Source organism: Carassius gibelio, chromosome A19 (genome assembly GCF_023724105.1).
Source record: "Carassius gibelio isolate Cgi1373 ecotype wild population from Czech Republic chromosome A19, carGib1.2-hapl.c, whole genome shotgun sequence".
In the NCBI taxonomy this organism is placed as follows: domain Eukaryota; kingdom Metazoa; phylum Chordata; class Actinopteri; order Cypriniformes; family Cyprinidae; genus Carassius; species Carassius gibelio.
The window spans coordinates 2,398,771-2,412,623 of record NC_068389.1 but is presented as its reverse complement, the minus strand read 5'-3'; the positions used below and the strand labels follow the sequence as shown (position 1 = coordinate 2,412,623).

The following is a 13,853-nucleotide window of genomic DNA, read 5'->3' as shown; positions in this document are numbered from 1 at the left end:
CCAAAAGCTTAAAGCACCTGGTATTCCTTGGCGGTCTCTCATCCAAGTACTAACCAGATCTAAACCTGCTAAGATTCAGAGATCGGGCATTGACTCTTTTTTTTTTTTGTTGCAAGATTATTATATAATTCGTGAAAAATATCCAAACATTTAAAGCACCTGGTATTCCCAGGCAGTCTCCCATCCATGTACTAACCTGGCGCAAACCTGCTTATATTCAGAGATCGGGCATTGACTCTATTTTTTGGCAAAATTATTATATACTAAGTGAAAAATTTCAAAAAACTTAGAGTACCTGGTATTCCCAGGCGGTCTCCCATCCAGGCACTAACCAGGCCCAAACCTGCTTAGCTTACGAGATCAGACAAGATCGGGCATAGCCAGGCTGGTATGGCCATAAGCGAAGACTGCTGCAAAGAGAAGGCTATTTAAAGATCAGCCAATCTACTCGCCAGTACATTATAAGAGTAGGAAAGAAACCCCAAAAGCTTAAAGCACCTGGTATTCCCAGGCGGTCTCTCATCCAAGTACTAACAAGACCTAAACCTGCTAAGATTCAGAGATCGGGCATTGACTCTATTTTTTTTTTTTTTGCAAGATTATTATATAATTTGTGAAAAATATCCAAAAATTTAAAGCACCTGGTATTCCCAGGCAGTCTCCCATCCATGTACTAACCTGGCCCAAACCTGCTTATATTCAGAGATCGGGCACTGACTCTATTTTTTGCCAAATTTATTATATACTAAGTGAAAAAATTCCAAAAGCTTAAAGCACCTGGTATTCCTTGGCGGTCTCTCATCCAAGTACTAACCAGACCTAAACCTGCTAAGATTCAGAGATCGGGCATTGACTCTTTTTTTTTTTTTTTTTTTGCCAGATTATTATATAATTCGTGAAAAATATCCAAAAATTTAAAGCACCTGGTATTCCCAGGCAGTCTCCCATCCATGTACTAACCTGGCCCAAACCTGCTTATATTCAGAGATCGGGCATTGACTCTATTTTTTGCCAAATTTATTATATACTAAGTGAAAAAATTCCAAAAGCTTAAAGCACCTGGTATTCCTTGGCGGTCTCTCATCCAAGTACTAACCAGACCTAAACCTGCTAAGATTCAGAGATCGGGCATTGACTCTTTTTTTTTTTTTTTTTTTTTTTGCAAGATTATTATATAATTCATGAAAAATATCCAAACATTTAAAGCACCTGGTATTCCCAGGCAGTCTCCCATCCATGTACTAACCTGGCGCAAACCTGCTTATATTCAGAGATCGGGCATTGACTCTATTTTTTGGCAAAATTATTATATACTAAGTGAAAAATTTCAAAAAAGCTTAGAGTACCTGGTATTCCCAGGCGGTCTCCCATCCAGGCACTAACCAGGCCCAAACCTGCTTAGCTTACGAGATCAGACAAGATCGGGCATAGCCAGGCTGGTATGGCCATAAGCGAAGACTGCTGCAAAGAGAAGGCTATTTAAAGATCAGCCAATCTACTCGCCAGTACATTATAAAAGTAGGAAAGAAACCCCAAAAGCTTAAAGCACCTGGTATTCCTAGGCGGTCTCTCATCCAAGTACTAACCTGGCCCAAACCTGCTTATATTCAGAGATCGGGCATTGACTTTATTTTTTGGTAAATTTATTATATACTAAGTGAAAAAATTCCAAAAGCTTAAAGCACCTGGTATTCCTTGGCGGTCTCTCATCCAAGTACTAACCAGACCTAAACCTGCTAAGATTCAGAGATCGGGCATTGACTCTTTTTTTTTTTTTTTTTGCCAGATTATTATATAATTCGTGAAAAATATCCAAAAATTTAAAGCACCTGGTATTCCCAGGCAGTCTCCCATCCATGTACTAACCTGGCCCAAACCTGCTTATATTCAGAGATCGGGCATTGACTCTATTTTTTGCCAAATTTATTATATACTAAGTGAAAAAATTCCAAAAGCTTAAAGCACCTGGTATTCCTTGGCGGTCTCTCATCCAAGTACTAACCAGACCTAAACCTGCTAAGATTCAGAGATCGGGCATTGACTCTTTTTTTTTTTTTTTGCAAGATTATTATATAATTCGTGAAAAATATCCAAACATTTAAAGCACCTGGTATTCCCAGGCAGTCTCCCATCCATGTACTAACCTGGCGCAAACCTGCTTATATTCAGAGATCGGGCATTGACTCTATTTTTTGGCAAAATTATTATATACTAAGTGAAAAATTTCAAAAAAGCTTACAGTACCTGGCATTCCCAGGCGGTCTCCCATCCAGGCACTAACCAGGCCCAAACCTGCTTAGCTTACGAGATCAGACAAGATCAGGCATAGCCAGGCTGGTATGGCCATAAGCGAAGACTGCTGCAAAGAGAAGGCTATTTAAAGATCAGCCAATCTACTCGCCAGTACATTATAAAAGTAGGAAAGAAACCCCAAAAGCTTAAAGCACCTGGTATTCCTAGGCGGTCTCTCATCCAAGTACTAACCAGACCTAAACCTGCTAAGATTCAGAGATCGGGCATTGACTCTATTTATTTTTTTTTTTGCAAGATTATTATATAATTTGTGAAAAATATCCAAAAATTTAAAGCACCTGGTATTCCCAGGCAGTCTCCCATCCATGTACTAACCTGGCCCAAACCTGCTTATATTCAGAGATCGGGCACTGACTCTATTTTTTGCCAAATTTATTATATACTAAGTGAAAAAATTCCAAAAGCTTAAAGCACCTGGTATTCCTTGGCGGTCTCTCATCCAAGTACTAACCAGACATAAACCTGCTAAGATTCAGAGATCGGGCATTGACTCTTTTTTTTTTTTTTTTTTGCCAGATTATTATATAATTCGTGAAAAATATCCAAAAATTTAAAGCACCTGGTATTCCCAGGCAGTCTCCCATCCATGTACTAACCTGGCCCAAACCTGCTTATATTCAGAGATCGGGCATTGACTCTTTTTTTTTTTTTTTTTTTTGCAAGATTATTATATAATTCGTGAAAAATATCCAAAAATTTAAAGCACCTGGTATTCCCAGACAGTCTCCCATCCATGTATTAACCTGGCCCAAACCTGCTTATATTCAGAGATCGAGCATTGACTCTATTTTTTGCCAAATTTATTATATACTAAGTGAAAAAATTCCAAAAGCTTAAAGCACCTGGTATTCCTTGGCGGTCTCTCATCCAAGTACTAACCAGACCTAAACCTGCTAAGATTCAGAGATCGGGCATTGACTCTTTTTTTTTTTTTTGCAAGATTATTATATAATTTGTGAAAAATATCCAAAAATTGAAAGCACCTGGTATTCCCAGGCAGTCTCCCATCCATGTACTAACCTGGCCCAAACCTGCTTATATTCAGAGATCGGGCACTGACTCTATTTTTTGCCAAATTTATTATATACTAAGTGAAAAAATTCCAAAAGCTTAAAGCACCTGGTATTCCTTGGCGGTCTCTCATCCAAGTACTAACCAGACCTAAACCTGCTAAGATTCAGAGATCGGGCATTGACTCTTTTTTTTTTTTTTTTTTGCAAGATTATTATATAATTCGTGAAAAATATCCAAAAATTTAAAGCACCTGATATTCCCAGGCAGTCTCCCATCCATGTACTAACCTGGCGCAAACCTGCTTATATTCAGAGATCGGGCATTGACTCTATTTTTTGGCAAAATTATTATATACTAAGTGAAAAATTTCAAAAAAGCTTACAGTACCTGGTATTCCCAGGCGGTCTCCCATCCAGGCACTAACCAGGCCCAAACCTGCTTAGCTTCCGAGATCAGACAAGATCGGGCATAGCCAGGCTGGTATGGCCATAAGCGAAGACTGCTGCAAAGAGAAGGCTATTTAAAGATCAGCCAATCTACTCGCCAGTACATTATAAAAGTAGGAAAGAAACCCCAAAATCTTAAAGCACCTGGTATTCCTAGGCGGTCTCTCATCCAATTACTAACCTGGCCCAAACCTGCTTATATTCAGAGATCGTGCATTGACTCTATTTTTTGCCAAATTTATTATATACTAAGTGAAAAAATTCCAAAAGCTTAAAGCACCTGGTATTCCTTGGCGGTCTCTCATCCAAGTACTAACCAGATCTAAACCTGCTAAGATTCAGAGATCGGGCATTGACTCTTTTTTTTTTTTGTTGCAAGATTATTATATAATTCGTGAAAAATATCCAAACATTTAAAGCACCTGGTATTCCCAGGCAGTCTCCCATCCATGTACTAACCTGGCGCAAACCTGCTTATATTCAGAGATCGGGCATTGACTCTATTTTTTGGCAAAATTATTATATACTAAGTGAAAAATTTCAAAAAACTTAGAGTACCTGGTATTCCCAGGCGGTCTCCCATCCAGGCACTAACCAGGCCCAAACCTGCTTAGCTTACGAGATCAGACAAGATCGGGCATAGCCAGGCTGGTATGGCCATAAGCGAAGACTGCTGCAAAGAGAAGGCTATTTAAAGATCAGCCAATCTACTCGCCAGTACATTATAAGAGTAGGAAAGAAACCCCAAAAGCTTAAAGCACCTGGTATTCCCAGGCAGTCTCTCATCCAAGTACTAACAAGACCTAAACCTGCTAAGATTCAGAGATCGGGCACTGACTCTATTTTTTGCCAAATTTATTATATACTAAGTGAAAAAATTCCAAAAGCTTAAAGCACCTGGTATTCCTTGGCGGTCTCTCATCCAAGTACTAACCAGACCTAAACCTGCTAAGATTCAGAGATCGGGCATTGACTCTTTTTTTTTTTTTTTTTTTGCAAGATTATTATATAATTCGTGAAAAATATCCAAAAATTTAAAGCACCTGATATTCCCAGGCAGTCTCCCATCCATGTACTAACCTGGCGCAAACCTGCTTATATTCAGAGATCGGGCATTGACTCTATTTTTTGGCAAAATTATTATATACTAAGTGAAAAATTTCAAAAAAGCTTACAGTACCTGGTATTCCCAGGCGGTCTCCCATCCAGGCACTAACCAGGCCCAAACCTGCTTAGCTTCCGAGATCAGACAAGATCGGGCATAGCCAGGCTGGTATGGCCATAAGCGAAGACTGCTGCAAAGAGAAGGCTATTTAAAGATCAGCCAATCTACTCGCCAGTACATTATAAAAGTAGGAAAGAAACCCCAAAATCTTAAAGCACCTGGTATTCCTAGGCGGTCTCTCATCCAATTACTAACCTGGCCCAAACCTGCTTATATTCAGAGATCGGGCATTGACTCTATTTTTTGCCAAATTTATTATATACTAAGTGAAAAAATTCCAAAAGCTTAAAGCACCTGGTATTCCTTGGCGGTCTCTCATCCAAGTACTAACCAGATCTAAACCTGCTAAGATTCAGAGATCGGGCATTGACTCTTTTTTTTTTTTTGTTGCAAGATTATTATATAATTCGTGAAAAATATCCAAACATTTAAAGCACCTGGTATTCCCAGGCAGTCTCCCATCCATGTACTAACCTGGCGCAAACCTGCTTATATTCAGAGATCGGGCATTGACTCTATTTTTTGGCAAAATTATTATATACTAAGTGAAAAATTTCAAAAAACTTAGAGTACCTGGTATTCCCAGGCGGTCTCCCATCCAGGCACTAACCAGTCCCAAACCTGCTTAGCTTACGAGATCAGACAAGATCGGGCATAGCCAGGCTGGTATGGCCATAAGCGAAGACTGCTGCAAAGAGAAGGCTATTTAAAGATCAGCCAATCTACTCGCCAGTACATTATAAGAGTAGGAAAGAAACCCCAAAAGCTTAAAGCACCTGGTATTCCCAGGCGGTCTCTCATCCAAGTACTAACAAGACCTAAACCTGCTAAGATTCAGAGATCGGGCATTGACTCTATTTTTTTTTTTTTTGCAAGATTATTATATAATTTGTGAAAAATATCCAAAAATTTAAAGCACCTGGTATTCCCAGGCAGTCTCCCATCCATGTACTAACCTGGCCCAAACCTGCTAAGATTCAGAGATCGGGCATTGACTCTTTTTTTTTTTTTTTTTTGCAAGATTATTATATAATTCATGAAAAATATCCAAACATTTAAAGCACCTGGTATTCCCAGGCAGTCTCCCATCCATGTACTAACCTGGCGCAAACCTGCTTATATTCAGAGATCGGGCATTGACTCTATTTTTTGGCAAAATTATTATATACTAAGTGAAAAATTTCAAAAAAGCTTAGAGTACCTGGTATTCCCAGGCGGTCTCCCATCCAGGCACTAACCAGGCCCAAACCTGCTTAGCTTACGAGATCAGACAAGATCGGGCATAGCCAGGCTGGTATGGCCATAAGCGAAGACTGCTGCAAAGAGAAGGCTATTTAAAGATCAGCCAATCTACTCGCCAGTACATTATAAAAGTAGGAAAGAAACCCCAAAAGCTTAAAGCACCTGGTATTCCTAGGCGGTCTCTCATCCAAGTACTAACCTGGCCCAAACCTGCTTATATTCAGAGATCGGGCATTGACTTTATTTTTTGGTAAATTTATTATATACTAAGTGAAAAAATTCCAAAAGCTTAAAGCACCTGGTATTCCTTGGCGGTCTCTCATCCAAGTACTAACCAGACCTAAACCTGCTAAGATTCAGAGATCGGGCATTGACTCTTTTTTTTTTTTTTTTTTGCCAGATTATTATATAATTCGTGAAAAATATCCAAAAATTTAAAGCACCTGGTATTCCCAGGCAGTCTCCCATCCATGTACTAACCTGGCCCAAACCTGCTTATATTCAGAGATCGGGCATTGACTCTATTTTTTGCCAAATTTATTATATACTAAGTGAAAAAATTCCAAAAGCTTAAAGCACCTGGTATTCCTTGGCGGTCTCTCATCCAAGTACTAACCAGACCTAAACCTGCTAAGATTCAGAGATCGGGCATTGACTCTTTTTTTTTTTTTTTGCAAGATTATTATATAATTCGTGAAAAATATCCAAACATTTAAAGCACCTTGTATTCCCAGGCAGTCTCCCATCCATGTACTAACCTGGCGCAAACCTGCTTATATTCAGAGATCGGGCATTGACTCTATTTTTTGGCAAAATTATTATATACTAAGTGAAAAATTTCAAAAAAGCTTACAGTACCTGGCATTCCCAGGCGGTCTCCCATCCAGGCACTAACCAGGCCCAAACCTGCTTAGCTTACGAGATCAGACAAGATCAGGCATAGCCAGGCTGGTATGGCCATAAGCGAAGACTGCTGCAAAGAGAAGGCTATTTAAAGATCAGCCAATCTACTCGCCAGTACATTATAAAAGTAGGAAAGAAACCCCAAAAGCTTAAAGCACCTGGTATTCCTAGGCGGTCTCTCATCCAAGTACTAACCAGACCTAAACCTGCTAAGATTCAGAGATCGGGCATTGACTCTATTTATTTTTTTTTTTTGCAAGATTATTATATAATTTGTGAAAAATATCCAAAAATTTAAAGCACCTGGTATTCCCAGGCAGTCTCCCATCCATGTACTAACCTGGCCCAAACCTGCTTATATTCAGAGATCGGGCACTGACTCTATTTTTTGCCAAATTTATTATATACTAAGTGAAAAAATTCCAAAAGCTTAAAGCACCTGGTATTCCTTGGCGGTCTCTCATCCAAGTACTAACCAGACATAAACCTGCTAAGATTCAGAGATCGGGCATTGACTCTTTTTTTTTTTTTTTTTTGCCAGATTATTATATAATTCGTGAAAAATATCCAAAAATTTAAAGCACCTGGTATTCCCAGGCAGTCTCCCATCCATGTACTAACCTGGCCCAAACCTGCTTATATTCAGAGATCGGGCATTGACTCTATTTTTTGCCAAATTTATTATATACTAAGTGAAAAAATTCCAAAAGCTTAAAGCACCTGGTATTCCTTGGCGGTCTCTCATCCAAGTACTAACCAGACCTAAACCTGCTAAGATTCAGAGATCGGGCATTGACTCTTTTTTTTTTTTTTTGCAAGATTATTATATAATTCGTGAAAAATATCCAAAAATTTAAAGCACCTGATATTCCCAGGCAGTCTCCCATCCATGTACTAACCTGGCGCAAACCTGCTTATATTCAGAGATCGGGCATTGACTCTATTTTTTGGCAAAATTATTATATACTAAGTGAAAAATTTCAAAAAAGCTTACAGTACCTGGTATTCCCAGGCGGTCTCCCATCCAGGCACTAACCAGGCCCAAACCTGCTTAGCTTCCGAGATCAGACAAGATCGGGCATAGCCAGGCTGGTATGGCCATAAGCGAAGACTGCTGCAAAGAGAAGGCTATTCAAAGATCAGCCAATCTACTCGCCAGTACATTATAAAAGTAGGAAAGAAACCCCAAAAGCTTAAAGCACCTGCTATTCCTAGGCGGTCTCTCATCCAATTACTAACCTGGCCCAAACCTGCTTATATTCAGAGATCGGGCATTGACTCTATTTTTTGCCAAATTTATTATATACTAAGTGAAAAAATTCCAAAAGCTTAAAGCACCTGGTATTCCTTGGCGGTCTCTCATCCAAGTACTAACCAGACCTAAACCTGCTAAGATTCAGAGATCGGGCATTGACTCTTTTTTTTTTTGCAAGATTATTATATAATTCGTGAAAAATATCCAAACATTTAAAGCACCTGGTATTCCCAGGCAGTCTCCCATCCATGTACTAACCTGGCGCAAACCTGCTTATATTCAGAGATCGGGCATTGACTCTATTTTTTGGCAAAATTATTATATACTAAGTGAAAAATTTCAAAAGCTTAAAGCACCTGGTATTCCTTGGCGGTCTCTCATCCAAGTACTAACTAGACCTAAACCTGCTAAAATTCAGAGATCGGGCATTGACTCTTTTTTTTTTTTGCAAGATTATTATATAATTCGTGAAAAATATCCAAACATTTAAAGCACCTGGTATTCCCAGGCAGTCTCCCATCCATGTACTAACCTGGCGCAAACCTGCTTATATTCAGAGATCGGGCATTGACTCTATTTTTTGGCAAAATTATTATATACTAAGTGAAAAATTTCAAAAAAGCTTACAGTACCTGGCATTCCCAGGCGGTCTCCCATCCAGGCACTAACCAGGCACAAACCTGCTTGGCTTACGAGATCAGACAAGATCGGGCATAGCCAGGCTGGTATGGCCATAAGCGAAGACTGCTGCAAAGAGAAGGCTATTTAAAGATCAGCCAATCTACTCGCCAGTACATTATAAAAGTAGGAAAGAAACCCCAAAAGCTTAAAGCACCTGGTATTCCTAGGCGGTCTCTCATCCAAGTACTAACCTGGCCCAAACCTGCTTATATTCAGAGATCGGGCATTGACTCTATTTTTTGCCAAATTTATTATATACTAAGTGAAAAAATTCCAAAAGCTTAAAGCACCTGGTATTCCTTGGCGGTCTCTCATCCAAGTACTAACCAGACCTAAACCTGCTAAGATTCAGAGATCGGGCATTGACTCTTTATTTTATTTTATTTTTTTTGCAAGATTATTATATAATTCGTGAAAAATATCCAAAAATTTAAAGCACCTGGTATTCCCAGGCAGTCTCCCATCCATGTATTAACCTGGCCCAAACCTGCTTATATTCAGAGATCGGGCATTGACTCTATTTTTTGCCAAATTTATTATATACTAAGTGAAAAAAATTCCAAAAGCTTAAAGCACCTGGTATTCCTTGGCGGTCTCTCATCCAAGTACTAACCAGACCTAAACCTGCTAAGATTCAGAGATCAGGCATTGACTCTTTTTTTTTTTTTTGCAAGATTATTATATAATTCGTGAAAAATATCCAAAAATTTAAAGCACCTGGTATTCCCAGGCAGTCTCCCATCCATGTACTAACCTGGCCCAAACCTGCTTATATTCAGAGATCGGGCACTGACTCTATTTTTTGCCAAATTTATTATATACTAAGTGAAAAAATTCCAAAAGCTTAAAGCACCTGGTATTCCTTGGCGGTCTCTCATCCAAGTACTAACCAGACCTAAACCTGCTAAGATTCAGAGATCGGGCATTGACTCTTTTTTTTTTTTTTTTTTCAAGATTATTATATAATTCGTGAAAAATATCCAAAAATTTAAAGCACCTGATATTCCCAGGCAGTCTCCCATCCATGTACTAACCTGGCGCAAACCTGCTTATATTCAGAGATCGGGCATTGACTCTATTTTTTGGCAAAATTATTATATACTAAGTGAAAAATTTCAAAAAAGCTTACAGTACCTGGTATTCCCAGGCGGTCTCCCATCCAGGCACTAACCAGGCCCAAACCTGCTTAGCTTCCGAGATCAGACAAGATCGGGCATAGCCAGGCTGGTATGGCCATAAGCGAAGACTGCTGCAAAGAGAAGGCTATTTAAAGATCAGCCAATCTACTCGCCAGTACATTATAAAAGTAGGAAAGAAACCCCAAAATCTTAAAGCACCTGGTATTCCTAGGCGGTCTCTCATCCAATTACTAACCTGGCCCAAACCTGCTTATATTCAGAGATCGGGCATTGACTCTATTTTTTGCCAAATTTATTATATACTAAGTGAAAAAATTCCAAAAGCTTAAAGCACCTGGTATTCCTTGGCGGTCTCTCATCCAAGTACTAACCAGATCTAAACCTGCTAAGATTCAGAGATCGGGCATTGACTCTTTTTTTTTTGTTGCAAGATTATTATATAATTCGTGAAAAATATCCAAACATTTAAAGCACCTGGTATTCCCAGGCAGTCTCCCATCCATGTACTAACCTGGCGCAAACCTGCTTATATTCAGAGATCGGGCATTGACTCTATTTTTTGGCAAAATTATTATATACTAAGTGAAAAATTTCAAAAAACTTAGAGTACCTGGTATTCCCAGGTGGTCTCCCATCCAGGCACTAACCAGGCCCAAACCTGCTTAGCTTACGAGATCAGACAAGATCGGGCATAGCCAGGCTGGTATGGCCATAAGCGAAGACTGCTGCAAAGAGAAGGCTATTTAAAGACCAGCCAATCTACTCGCCAGTACATTATAAGAGTAGGAAAGAAACCCCAAAAGCTTAAAGCACCTGGTATTCCCAGGCGGTCTCTCATCCAAGTACTAACAAGACCTAAACCTGCTAAGATTCAGAGATCGGGCATTGACTCTATTTTTTTTTTTTTTGCAAGATTATTATATAATTTGTGAAAAATATCCAAAAATTTAAAGCACCTGGTATTCCCAGGCAGTCTCCCATCCATGTACTAACCTGGCCCAAACCTGCTTATATTCAGAGATCGGGCACTGACTCTATTTTTTGCCAAATTTATTATATACTAAGTGAAAAAATTCCAAAAGCTTAAAGCACCTGGTATTCCTTGGCGGTCTCTCATCCAAGTACTAACCAGACCTAAACCTGCTAAGATTCAGAGATCGGGCATTGACTCTTTTTTTTTTTTTTTTTTGCCAGATTATTATATAATTCGTGAAAAATATCCAAAAATTTAAAGCACCTGGTATTCCCAGGCAGTCTCCCATCCATGTACTAACCTGGCCCAAACCTGCTTATATTCAGAGATCGGGCATTGACTCTATTTTTTGCCAAATTTATTATATACTAAGTGAAAAAATTCCAAAAGCTTAAAGCACCTGGTATTCCTTGGCGGTCTCTCATCCAAGTACTAACCAGACCTAAACCTGCTAAGATTCAGAGATCGGGCATTGACTCTTTTTTTTTTTTTTTTTGCCAGATTATTATATAATTCGTGAAAAATATCCAAAAATTTAAAGCACCTGGTATTCCCAGGCAGTCTCCCATCCATGTACTAACCTGGCCCAAACCTGCTTATATTCAGAGATCGGGCATTGACTCTATTTTTTGCCAAATTTATTATATACTAAGTGAAAAAATTCCAAAAGCTTAAAGCACCTGGTATTCCTTGGCGGTCTCTCATCCAAGTACTAACCAGACCTAAACCTGCTAAGATTCAGAGATCGGGCATTGACTCTTTTTTTTTTTTTTTTTTTTGCAAGATTATTATATAATTCGTGAAAAATATCCAAAAATTTAAAGCACCTGGTATTCCCAGGCAGTCTCCCATCCATGTATTAACCTGGCCCAAACCTGCTTATATTCAGAGATCGGGCATTGACTCTATTTTTTGCCAAATTTATTATATACTAAGTGAAAAAATTCCAAAAGCTTAAAGCACCTGGTATTCCTTGGCGGTCTCTCATCCAAGTACTAACCAGACCTAAACCTGCTAAGATTCAGAGATCAGGCATTGACTCTTTTTTTTTTTTTTGCAAGATTATTATATAATTCGTGAAAAATATCCAAAAATTTAAAGCACCTGGTATTCCCAGGCAGTCTCCCATCCATGTACTAACCTGGCCCAAACCTGCTTATATTCAGAGATCGGGCACTGACTCTATTTTTTGCCAAATTTATTATATACTAAGTGAAAAAATTCCAAAAGCTTAAAGCACCTGGTATTCCTTGGCGGTCTCTCATCCAAGTACTAACCAGACCTAAACCTGCTAAGATTCAGAGATCGGGCATTGACTCTTTTTTTTTTTTTTTTTTGCAAGATTATTATATAATTCGTGAAAAATATCCAAAAATTTAAAGCACCTGATATTCCCAGGCAGTCTCCCATCCATGTACTAACCTGGCGCAAACCTGCTTATATTCAGAGATCGGGCATTGACTCTATTTTTTGGCAAAATTATTATATACTAAGTGAAAAATTTCAAAAAAGCTTACAGTACCTGGTATTCCCAGGCGGTCTCCCATCCAGGCACTAACCAGGCCCAAACCTGCTTAGCTTCCGAGATCAGACAAGATCGGGCATAGCCAGGCTGGTATGGCCATAAGCGAAGACTGCTGCAAAGAGAAGGCTATTTAAAGATCAGCCAATCTACTCGCCAGTACATTATAAAAGTAGGAAAGAAACCCCAAAATCTTAAAGCACCTGGTATTCCTAGGCGGTCTCTCATCCAATTACTAACCTGGCCCAAACCTGCTTATATTCAGAGATTGGGCATTGACTCTATTTTTTGCCAAATTTATTATATACTAAGTGAAAAAATTCCAAAAGCTTAAAGCACCTGGTATTCCTTGGCGGTCTCTCATCCAAGTACTAACCAGATCTAAACCTGCTAAGATTCAGAGATCGGGCATTGACTCTTTTTTTTTTGTTGCAAGATTATTATATAATTCGTGAAAAATATCCAAACATTTAAAGCACCTGGTATTCCCAGGCAGTCTCCCATCCATGTACTAACCTGGCGCAAACCTGCTTATATTCAGAGATCGGGCATTGACTCTATTTTTTGGCAAAATTATTATATACTAAGTGAAAAATTTCAAAAAACTTAGAGTACCTGGTATTCCCAGGTGGTCTCCCATCCAGGCACTAACCAGGCCCAAACCTGCTTAGCTTACGAGATCAGACAAGATCGGGCATAGCCAGGCTGGTATGGCCATAAGCGAAGACTGCTGCAAAGAGAAGGCTATTTAAAGACCAGCCAATCTACTCGCCAGTACATTATAAGAGTAGGAAAGAAACCCCAAAAGCTTAAAGCACCTGGTATTCCCAGGCGGTCTCTCATCCAAGTACTAACAAGACCTAAACCTGCTAAGATTCAGAGATCGGGCATTGACTCTATTTTTTTTTTTTTTGCAAGATTATTATATAATTTGTGAAAAATATCCAAAAATTTAAAGCACCTGGTATTCCCAGGCAGTCTCCCATCCATGTACTAACCTGGCCCAAACCTGCTTATATTCAGAGATCGGGCACTGACTCTATTTTTTGCCAAATTTATTATATACTAAGTGAAAAAATTCCAAAAGCTTAAAGCACCTGGTATTCCTTGGCGGTCTCTCATCCAAGTACTAACCAGACC

The 13,853-nt window shown here is 39.1% G+C and overlaps 5 non-coding genes and 10 pseudogenes across 5 annotated transcripts; all 15 read right to left on the bottom strand.

The window, feature by feature from the left end:
* Positions 1-283: 283 nt before the first annotated feature.
* On the bottom strand, positions 284-402 carry LOC127937034 (uncharacterized; annotated as a pseudogene).
* A 932-nt stretch (positions 403-1,334) lies between these two features.
* Positions 1,335-1,453, bottom strand: LOC127936594 (uncharacterized; annotated as a pseudogene).
* A 779-nt stretch (positions 1,454-2,232) lies between these two features.
* On the bottom strand, positions 2,233-2,351 carry LOC127936762 (uncharacterized; annotated as a pseudogene).
* A 1,351-nt stretch (positions 2,352-3,702) lies between these two features.
* LOC127937758 (5S ribosomal RNA) lies at positions 3,703-3,821 on the bottom strand. Its single transcript, XR_008148538.1, has one exon. It is a non-coding gene; the product is annotated as a 5S ribosomal RNA (ribosomal RNA).
* Positions 3,822-4,319: 498 nt separating this feature from the next.
* On the bottom strand, positions 4,320-4,438 carry LOC127937033 (uncharacterized; annotated as a pseudogene).
* A 503-nt stretch (positions 4,439-4,941) lies between these two features.
* LOC127937757 (5S ribosomal RNA) lies at positions 4,942-5,060 on the bottom strand. Its single transcript, XR_008148537.1, has one exon. It is a non-coding gene; the product is annotated as a 5S ribosomal RNA (ribosomal RNA).
* Positions 5,061-5,559: 499 nt separating this feature from the next.
* LOC127937595 (uncharacterized) lies at positions 5,560-5,678 on the bottom strand (annotated as a pseudogene).
* Positions 5,679-6,187: 509 nt separating this feature from the next.
* Positions 6,188-6,306, bottom strand: LOC127936593 (uncharacterized; annotated as a pseudogene).
* Positions 6,307-7,086: 780 nt separating this feature from the next.
* Positions 7,087-7,205, bottom strand: LOC127936761 (uncharacterized; annotated as a pseudogene).
* A 925-nt stretch (positions 7,206-8,130) lies between these two features.
* Positions 8,131-8,249, bottom strand: LOC127937755 (5S ribosomal RNA). The gene has a single exon (XR_008148535.1). It is a non-coding gene; the product is annotated as a 5S ribosomal RNA (ribosomal RNA).
* Positions 8,250-9,018: 769 nt separating this feature from the next.
* On the bottom strand, positions 9,019-9,137 carry LOC127937471 (uncharacterized; annotated as a pseudogene).
* A 1,064-nt stretch (positions 9,138-10,201) lies between these two features.
* On the bottom strand, positions 10,202-10,320 carry LOC127937754 (5S ribosomal RNA). The gene has a single exon (XR_008148534.1). It is a non-coding gene; the product is annotated as a 5S ribosomal RNA (ribosomal RNA).
* A 496-nt stretch (positions 10,321-10,816) lies between these two features.
* On the bottom strand, positions 10,817-10,935 carry LOC127936896 (uncharacterized; annotated as a pseudogene).
* Positions 10,936-12,701: 1,766 nt separating this feature from the next.
* On the bottom strand, positions 12,702-12,820 carry LOC127937752 (5S ribosomal RNA). Its single transcript, XR_008148533.1, has one exon. It is a non-coding gene; the product is annotated as a 5S ribosomal RNA (ribosomal RNA).
* Positions 12,821-13,316: 496 nt separating this feature from the next.
* LOC127936895 (uncharacterized) lies at positions 13,317-13,435 on the bottom strand (annotated as a pseudogene).
* Between the last annotated feature and the right edge of the window lie 418 nt (positions 13,436-13,853).